Source organism: Leptonychotes weddellii, chromosome 9 (assembly GCF_054177405.1).
Source record: "Leptonychotes weddellii isolate Sample4059 chromosome 9, ASM5417740v2, whole genome shotgun sequence".
Taxonomy (NCBI): Eukaryota; Metazoa; Chordata; class Mammalia; order Carnivora; family Phocidae; genus Leptonychotes; species Leptonychotes weddellii.
Window position 1 is genome coordinate 89185202 of NC_138377.1, and position 10142 is coordinate 89195343.

At 38.5% G+C, this 10142-nt stretch overlaps 1 long non-coding RNA gene across 1 annotated transcript in view; it reads right to left on the reverse strand.

Moving 5' to 3' along the window:
• LOC145723532 (uncharacterized) overlaps nt 1–10142 on the reverse strand; it is a 129610-nt gene that overhangs the window by 93501 nt on the left and 25967 nt on the right. Inside the window, exon 5 of the long non-coding RNA XR_014148662.1 lies at nt 363–427. This is a non-coding gene — a long non-coding RNA (uncharacterized LOC145723532). The remainder of the gene's footprint in view (nt 1–362; nt 428–10142) is intronic.

Sequence of the window (10142 nt, forward strand, 5' to 3'; positions counted from 1 at the left end):
AGAGTGGGCAGTCGTGTAGAAGTATGATAGATCAGAGAATATAAGGTAAGTGTGGTAAACTGGGGAAAACAGCAAGGCCTGTTTGTTCAGATTCTTCTTAGCATCTCCTTGTCTTTGGAGATAAGGATACTCCTTTTCTCCAGGTTTAGGGAGGGCACCTCTCACAGGAGGGTTTATGACCTGTTTCAGGGAAGAAGGCCAAGGAGAAGGTCAGAGTGACCTTCCTGCTTCCGCCGTTTTCTCATACTCCTTCAGGTTAAAATATTCAATATGCAAAGGTCCCATATTTTGGAGTAGCATGTCCTGAGTCCCAACAGAAGTAAATATAGGTTTTAGTTTAAACAGATAAATGCAATTCTTACCTGAGAACTCTGGATTCCCTTTAACAAGTCACTGCTCATCATGTCATTGGTGAAGTTGATCTTGTCTTCGTATCAACAGGATATGCAGGGTAAAGATTAGGGGAGCATGTTACCAAATAGTCAAGCTTTCCTCTCCCCAGGGGAACTTTATTTTTGAACTGATTTTCATTTAAAATGTCCCCAGTTTTAGATAGACTGAAGCCCAGCACACATGAGCCTTTACAGTTCTCCACATCTGTAACTCATTTCCATTTCTTAAAAAATTGATGATGTTTGCTTTAATGCCAAAATCCCCCCTGACCACAAGGGATGTTAGCTTCAGGCAGCTTGGTATCATTATTTAAAAAGCTAACACGTGGACTTTTAGAGTAGAACCAAAAGTGAGAGGAATGAGGTGACTAGCAGCTGTAGAAATGAGAAGCTCTTTAGAAGCTCTCTGGAAGCTTCCATGTTTGGCATTTCTATTTCTAGTACCACTAATATTAAGATAAACATCAAGTTTGGGCAATTTGAACAAACCTCTGAAGTCATCTACTGATCTTCAAGACCAATTGGAGTATATGCATAAGTTGTCCTATCAAGGATTTAAAGTCTCTCTGGTATAGGAAAACCTAAAAAAATACTTTTTTAAGTGTACTTTATTTTAATCATATTTTCCATCTGTTTTGTGTTCAAGAAATAAATGAGAATAACTTCTGAAGCTTAAAGCAACTGAAAGGGATTAACAATGAAAGACAAAGGAACTTGGATGCCATTTCTCTAATCCAGGGAAAGGGAAACATGTAAGTAACTTGCTAATTTCTTACAAGGAACTAGGTAAGTGTGTATCTTCTAGTTTGCCCATATTACTGTCTACCAACAATAATATATTTCATCCAGGTTGAAGATAACACATATAAGAAACAAAAACAGACTAAAACCTTAATATTAAAGTATTTTCAATATTTTATAAAATTGGGGGCTTTACATGGCATTTGCAGGCATTCATATATGTACTTCTTTTATAGCTGTAGTCATATAAAATGAGCATTCCTTAAGTTTCCTTTGAAGAAATCTCAAAGGTTATCTTAGTTATTAAATATTTAATGGAAACAAGGATAGAAAACTACTTAACAATCAGAAATGTAACTTGCCATTCACTTTGTCAAAGCTTAACATTTTGCCATATTTGCTTCAGACCTTTTTTCTTAAGGAAATAAAACATTACAGATATATAGTTGAGGCCCCTCAAGTATCCCAATCTATTTCATTGCCCCCCTTCAAAAATAACAACAACAACAACAACAAAACAATAATCAACTCAAATAGAGCTAAAGCCACAACAGGTCCTCTTTAAAATGGTGTACCCATATGCTCTGTCATCAGCAGCTTGTAAGAGGACCAATTTCTTCATTTTAGGATGCATAATAATGGTTTGTCATCCCATCCAATAACACATTAGAGAGTCTTTATAACTCAACACAAAGGAAGTTAAGCTTTAGGCATCAGTGATAGGCAGATACGGAAGATTAAGGCAAGTGGCCTTTTATATCTCACATAGTTGTTATTTTAAAATATTCCCATTACCTCTCTAATCCTCCTTATTCATTCCCCACTCTTGTCAGAGTGATCTTAAAAACCAAATCTGATCATGCCACTCCCAACTTTAAACTCCTGGGTACCTTCCCATCACATTAAGGAGAAACTCCAAACCCTTTAACCCACATGGCCAAAAAAGACCCCTCAGTTTGCTGCTTGTCCTCTGTACTAGCCACATTGACCTTCTATCAATTTTTTTTAAGATTTTATTTATTTATTACAGAGAGAGAGAGAGAGCATGAGAGGGGCGAGGGTCAGAGGGAGAAGCAGACTCCCTGCTGAGCAGGGAGTCCGACGTGGGACTTGATCCCAGGACTCTGGGATCATGACCTGAGCCGAAGGCAGATGCCTAACCGACTAAGCCACCGAGGCACCCCCTTCTTTCAATTTCTTAAAGGCACCCTGCCCTTCACTTGTTTCTTTCACTTGAAATGCTCTTTCTCCTCTGTAGTTAGCCAGCTCTGAGTCATCTTTTAGTTTTCAGGTTAGAATAGAAAAATTTTTCCCTGGCTTCTCCTCACATCTTATAATCTTATTAAATCTCTTGGGTTTTTAAAATCATAATTTGCAAGCACATACTTATTTGTATTTGTTCAACGCCTATTCTCTTACTACACTGCAAGCTTCATGAAGATGGGGACCTTGATTTTTGATTTTTTTTTTCTCTACTTCTAAATTTATCAGCATAGTGCCTATCTATGATATAATCAGTAATTATTTATTGAATAAATGGGTGGAGATTCCCTGTTCCAGGCCTCAGTATTTAAGGCTTTCTTTCCCAAAACTGTGTAATTGCCCTAATCCTTCCCTCTTTTTCTCTACCAACTTACATGTATCTCCTCTTCACTCTTCCCCTCTACTTCCTTCCCTCACACTCCACCCCACATCTTTTCTCCCATTTAGAGAAATAATAAACTAAGGGTTGGTAACAACAAAGTATGCCTTATATTGATGATATTAATTCTAGTCTATTTCTACTAAGTATTGCAAAATAAATTGTCCCTATGACATTGCATATATGCAATGAGAGATTTATTTTAAATTTTAGAAGGATCTCCTTTGAAGATACCTTAAGAATATCTCCATGGGTTAAAGATGACTTTAATAAGCAAAATGGTCAAACTAATAAACCAAATAGCTATTCTGCAAACATGGAATGAGCCAAGAATGCTCAACTATAAGCGTGAAGACAATGCCAGTCCAACAACAACAACCAAAAAAAGTGGTTTTGAACAGAATTGCAAGGATCATTAACTGCAGCTGAACAGTCATGTTCCCACAGGAAGTTCTTACAAATATGATACACCATCTTGTCATCTAATATTCAGAGATACATTTAGAGGTTTAAAATTGGATTTTGATTCCTGATATAAAAATTCTTCCAGTCATAGTTTGAAAGAAAAAGAAACAGAGGCAGCAAACAGTGGAACATCACCAAATTCCAAGCTTAAAATTAAATAAGTCAATACTCTGAAAAACTTTATTTTTCAAAAAGTGATCAATGTTTTTACATATATTTTTCAACCTCCACTGTTTACCCTCACAAAATCCTACCAAATTAATCCATGCTTCCTTTTCTTGCATGAACTCTGGATATGACTTCAATGCAATATTAGAACTCATGCCTCTCTGTATTCAAAACTGAGATGTTCTCAGGGACACCTGGGTGGCTCAGTCGGTTAAGCGTCTGCCTTCAGCTCAGGTCATGATCCTGGGGTCCTGGGATCAAGCCCCGTACTGGGCTCCTTGCCTGGCAAGGAACCTGCTTCTCCCTCTGCCTGCCACTCCCGCTGCTTGTACTCTCTCTCTCTGACAAATAAATAAATAAAATCTTTAAAAAATAAACTGAGATATTCTCAAAATTGGAATAATTGCACTGAGAAAGAGAGCAGAGGCAAACTGTTCCTACCCCCAAAGAGCTAAAGCTACAAACAGAAAACACAGCATTGAATCCAAAATCCAAAATCCAAAATTTTGACTGGACGATGGTGCTAGCTATGTTCTTCTGGGACCTTTATTTAGTTGTCCAGAAACCCACAATCCCCACTCTGTTCAGAGAGATACTCCAGAGCAAGGAATTACCAGACTTCCAATTTCCTTACTATTGCTTCCAAACCAGTGATTAAAAGAGAAGGGTGAGAGAGGGGGATGAAGGATCCTCCAGTGAAAACATTAAGACTCATTCATGCATTTATTTATTCAACAATCATTTACTGAGTTCTCATCATGAGCTCGAACACTCTGTTCACAAGGGATACAATGGTGAGTAAGAGATTCCCCACCTTCATGAAACCTGTTTAGGGATGGAAGATCAACACAGATCAAACAAATGAATATAAATCTACAAACTGTAGTGAGTGCTTGGAAGGAAAAGTATATGCTTCTATAGGAAATTATAAGGGGGAGCAGACTTTGTCTGGATTTATAAATTAAAAAAAGATGAATAGCTATAAAAAGATCAGGGAGGGCACCTCCTTGGCACAGGGAATGGCAAGGGCAAAGGGCCTGAAGTAGGAAGGTGTGCAGGACAGCACACCTACTATGTCAAGAAGTATTCAAGAGGAAAGAGACAGAAATGAAGTTGAAAGGTAGAAGGTCAGGTCCAATCACCAAGGGCCTTGGAGGCCATTGTAAAGATTTTGGTCTTTGGGGTGCCTGGGTAGCTCAGTTGGTTCAGCGTCTGCCTTTGGCTCAGGTCATGATCTCATCGAGCCCCAGTTGGGCTCCCTGCTTAGCAGGGAATCTGCTTCTGCCTCTCCCTCTGCCTTTCCCCCTGCTTGTGTTCACCCTCTCTCTCTTTCTTGCTCTCTCAGATATATAGTAAATTTAAAAAAAAAGATTTTGGTCTTTGTTCGAAGAGGAAGTTGAAAGCCACTGAAAGGTTGTGACTAGTGACATTCATTATCTAAGTTCTCAGATCACTCTGATTGTCATGAAATATATTCAAAGTGAGTCAAAGAACAGAAGTGGAAAACCAGTAACAACATGATCTGATGTGTAATTTTTAAGGTCATGGGCTACCATGTATAGAATGAGCTGGAAGGAAGCCAGAGAGCCCATGGGGACATGAGTTCATTGGCAGGTGCAGCCAACCAGGTGAAAGGTGCTAACAGTCTGGGCCAGGAGGGATATGCCAGGAGAACTGCCATGGTGACATGTGAGCTGGCTCACTCCTACTCTCCCCATGCCCGGGCGCTGCTTGGGTCCTAAAAGGACTGCCCTCCAAAACATCTATATGCACTCTGAAGAAAGAAGCTCCTCTTTAGAAAGACTCCCAAAAGACAGTAGTCTTCAGTACAAGGACCCAAAATCCTCTTGCTTCTCCTGAAAAATTGACTTACTTTAGCCCCAGGCACATGAGACTATCACCCATTATGTTGTCATTGTTTTGTTGGGGGAGGAAGAACTCAATAACAAATTTGAGGCCCCCTTTTACCAACCTTACCATACTTACAGCCTGCCTCTTTATGGCTAAACTTGATCTTTCTTTCAGCTTACTTTTCCTATTCTTATTTTCTTCTTTACATTTTTTTCTTTTATTGAGTGGGTATATGTAATTTTAAACACATTGCTATTTATTATTTAATAAGATTCTGTCAGAAATTATTTTTTAAAACCAGTTAATTATTTAACACTTATTTTCTTATTTAAAGTATATGAAAGGAAAAGCTGTTTCTCTTCTCACAGTACTTCTGTCTCCAAATATGTGGGTTTTCCACACCAAGCAATTCTCCAATTCTCTGTGGACACCAAATGGGTGTTTTATAATTTAATTCAATTCTGACACTAACCGGAATTGGTGCAGACCCCACAGGTTCAGGGCTCAGTCCCACAAGATTGCTCCACGTCAGATTCTAGTTGCAAGTATTAGGTGTCAAGGGTACCCAAACTCTTGTCTAACTTGACTACTAATCAAATTCTACAACCCCTTCCCCTCCTCTGGTTTGTAATTTGCTGTAATGGCTCACACAACTCAGTGAAACACTTAATTTACATTTAGTGGTTAATTACAAAGAATACCAATGAAAGATCAGATGAAGAGGTACACAGCATGAGGTCCAGAAGTGTCCCAAGCACAGGAGGTTCTGTCCCAGTGGAGTTGGGGTATGCTGTCTTCCCAGCACATGGACGTGTTTACCAACCCAAAAGCTCCCCAAACTACATAGTTCAGGGATTTTCATGGAGGCTTCATCACGTAAGCATGATCAATTATTAACTCAATCTTCAGTCCCTCTCTCCTCCCCAGAGGACAGGGAATGAGTCTGAAAGTTCCAAGCCTCAAGTCATGCTTGGTCTTTCTGGTGACCACTCCCCATCCTGAAGCTATTCAGGCCATCTGTCATCTCATTAGCATACAAAAAGACAATCTTATCACTCCAGAGATTCCAAAGGTCTTAGAAACTCTTAGTCGGGGAACTAAGTACTAAGAACAAATATTATAACAGAAGATCCTCCTATTACCTCTACTACTCTGGAAATTATAAGGGTTTTAGGAGTTCTGTGCCAGGAACCAAGGATAAAAACCAAATATATATTTCTTATTATATCATAGTGTTACAATATGATATATATTCATTGCAGAAATATTGTGAAATACAGCAAAGCTCAAGAAGTAAATAAAAATTTAAAAGAAGAAGTAAATAAAAATAATCTATAATTCTACCATGCAGAGGTAACATTTTGGGATATAGTCTTCCAATCTTATTTCTATGCCTATCTGTATACCTATCATCTTCCAATCTTTTCCACAGAAAAGAATGTATGTATGTGCACGCGTTTGTATTTGTGTAAGTCTCTTAAATCCATTTTGCGAGGAATAGATAGAAAGATGAAGAGATGGATAGATGACACACAGACAGACAGATACAGAGACAGACAGACAGATACTTTCCGCTCCATTCTGAGTACTAGATGATTTAAATCCTAGGCTGCTTCTTTGACAATGTCAAAATTGTTTCTTTACAACTACTTCTATCAATAAATAATACTCCTGCTTGCTCAATCAGAAGCAATTGTTTGGCCAAGTGATGAATGATGACTTAGAGGTTATGTGATTCCAGTCTTTCCATCTTGAGTCCTAAGAGTATTCAGGCTGATGGAAGACTGACCACAGGTAAAAAGTAAACACTCCCCATGGTCATGTCACATGCTACCAGACCGTATAGCACATTATATTTTAAATTGTTTATATAGCAAAACTAGATTGCCAGTGGAAATGACAAATCTCTTAGCTTCCTTGTTTCTTGTAGCATTCTGTGGAAAAGCAGAAAATTGCTCCCAAGTTATAAGACTGATTTTGTTTTGTTTTTAATTGCAAAGCAATCTGAATTCAGTTCCCAGAGGAAAAGCATAATCAAGAACTACAATCATCTGTACCACCTGCCTGAGGGAGGCTGTAGCAACAACACCTAGAACAGAAGATGCAAATATCTTCTCCCATTCTGTGGGTTGCCTCTTAGTTTTGTTGACTGTTTCCTTTGCTATGCAGAAGCTTTTTATCTTGATGAAGTCCCAAAAGTTCATTTTCACTTTTGTTTCCCTTGCCTTTGGAGGCGTGTCTTGAAAGAACTTGCTGTGGCAAGAGGTTACTGCCTACGTTCTCCTCTAGGATTTTGATGGATTCCTGTCTCACATGGAGGTCTTTCATCCATTTAGAGTTTATCTTTGTGTATGGTGTAAAGAATGGTCGTGTTTCATTCTTCTGTATATAGCTGTACAATTTTCCCAGCACCATTTATTAAAGAGACTGTCTTTTTTCCATTGGATATTTTTTCCTGCTTTGTTGAAGATTAATTGACCACAGAGTTGAGGGTCCATATCTGGGCTCTCTATCCTATTCCACTGATCTATGTGTCTGTTTTTGTGCCAGTACCATGCTGTCTTGGTGATCACAGCTTTATAATACAGCTTGAAATCAGGCAATGTGATGCCCCCAGCTTTTTCTTTTTCAACATTTCCTTGGCGATTCGGGGTCTTTTCTGGTTCCATACAAATTTTAGGATTGTCTGTTCCAGTACTTTGAAAAATGCCATTGGTATTTTAATAGGGATGGCGTTTAAAGTATAGATTGTTTGGGGCAGCATAGACATTTTAACAATGTTTATTCTTCTGATCCATGAGCATGAAATGTTTTTCCATCTTTTTGTGCCTTCTTCAATTTCTTTCATAAGTGTATTATAGTTTCTAGAGTATAGATCTTTTACCTCTTTGGTTAGATTTATTCCAAGGTAGCTTATAGTTTTGCAAATGACACTATAGATAAAGGGCTGGTATCCATGATCTATAAAGAACTTCTCAAACAACACCCAAAGAACAAATAATCAAGTCAAAAAATGGGCAGAAGACATGAACAGACACTTCTCCAAAGAAGATATACAAATGGCTAACAGACACATGAAAAAATGTTCAACATCATTAACCATCAGGGAAATTCAAATCAAAAGCACACTGAGATACCACCTTATACCAGTTAGAATGGCAAAAACTGACAAGGGAGGAAACAACAAATGTTGGAGAGGATATGGAGAAAGGGGAACTCTCTTACACTGTTGGTGGGAATGCAAGTTTGTACAGCCACTTTGGAAAACAGTATGGAGGTTCCTCAAAAAGTTAAAAAGTAGAGCTACCCTATGACCCAGCAATTGCACTCCTGGGTATTTACCCCAAAGATACAGATGTAGTGAAAAGAAGGGGCACATGCACCCCAATGTTCATAGCAACAATGTCAACAATAGCCAAACTGTGGAAGGAGCCAAGATGCCCTTCAACAGACGAATCCTGGATAAAGAAGATGTGGTCCATAAATACAATGGAATATTACTCAGCCATCAGAAAGGATGAATACCCACCATTTTCATTGACATGGATGGAACCAGAGGGGATTATGCTAAGGGAAATAGGTCAAGCAGAGAAAGACAATTATCATATGGCTTCACTTATATGTGGAACATAAGGAATGGCATGGAGAACATTAGGAGAAGGAAGGGAAAATGAAGGGGGAGAATCAGAGGGGGAGACGAACCATGAGAGACTATGGACTCCAGGAAACAAACAGGGTTTCAGAGGGGCATGGGGGGTGGGTTAGCCCGGTGATGGGTATTAAGGAGGGCACGTATTGCATGGAGCACTGGGTAGTATATGCAAACAATGAATATGGAACACTACATCAAAAACTAATGATGTACTATATGGTGACTAACATAACATAATAAATAAAAAAAAAAAAGAAAAAGAAAGAAAGAAACTCATGCAGTAAAAACTCATGACTAAACTGTTCTTTAACAGATACTCAACCTTGCCCAATTCCTCCTCTGATAACCAGTTGAGACTGTCTAAAAATACAAATATCTAATAGCATATTTAGTCCATCTAGTTTCAATTTGGCCACATTTATGTGGCCATTTTGTCCTGAAACCCATAGAAATTTGTGGCCACTGTGCTATACCCCACACCAGCACAAAAGAGTATGTTGATGAGTTTCTAACACATTACCTTGAAGGACAAAGTCCTCACTTCTTGGGCTCCACCACCTGAATTCTTCTTGCTTCCTCTCTTTCTCTTTCCTTTCTTATTTATTGACATAGGCCCAACATTTTAAGCGTTTACTACTGAAATGGATATTGTTTTTTTTAAATTAAGAAATTTAATAGAATATTGGTTATATGGAAAAATGTTTACAGTCTAGACTCACCACACCAAATCATCTTCTAATTCCCTACCCCTATTAGGATGTGCTCAGAAAGGTAACTTTATTGTAATAGTAATGGAGCTCAATTTGAAAACTTTTATTGAACATCTTACTCCAGACACTATTCTAGGCATTAGGGATTCCAAAAAAAAGAGACATAACCCATTCTCATAAATCTCCAAGTTTAGTAGATAACTCACAAACTCTAGTTGAATGAAATATCCTAATTAAAAAAATGCTTTGATTATTTTAAAATGTGAATGTTTCCTTGAATTTTAACCTATAAATACAATGGTCTTTTCTCCCCCAATGTTTGTTTTTTTTTTTTAAAGATTTTATTTATTTATTTGAGAGAGAGAGAATGAGAGACAGAGAGCACGAGAGGGAAGAGGGTCAGAGGGAGAAGCAGACCCCTTGCTGAGCAGAGAGCCCGATGCGGGACTCGATCCCGGGACTCCAGGATCATGACCTGAGCCGAAGGCAGTCGTTTAACCAACTGAGCCACCCAGGCGCCC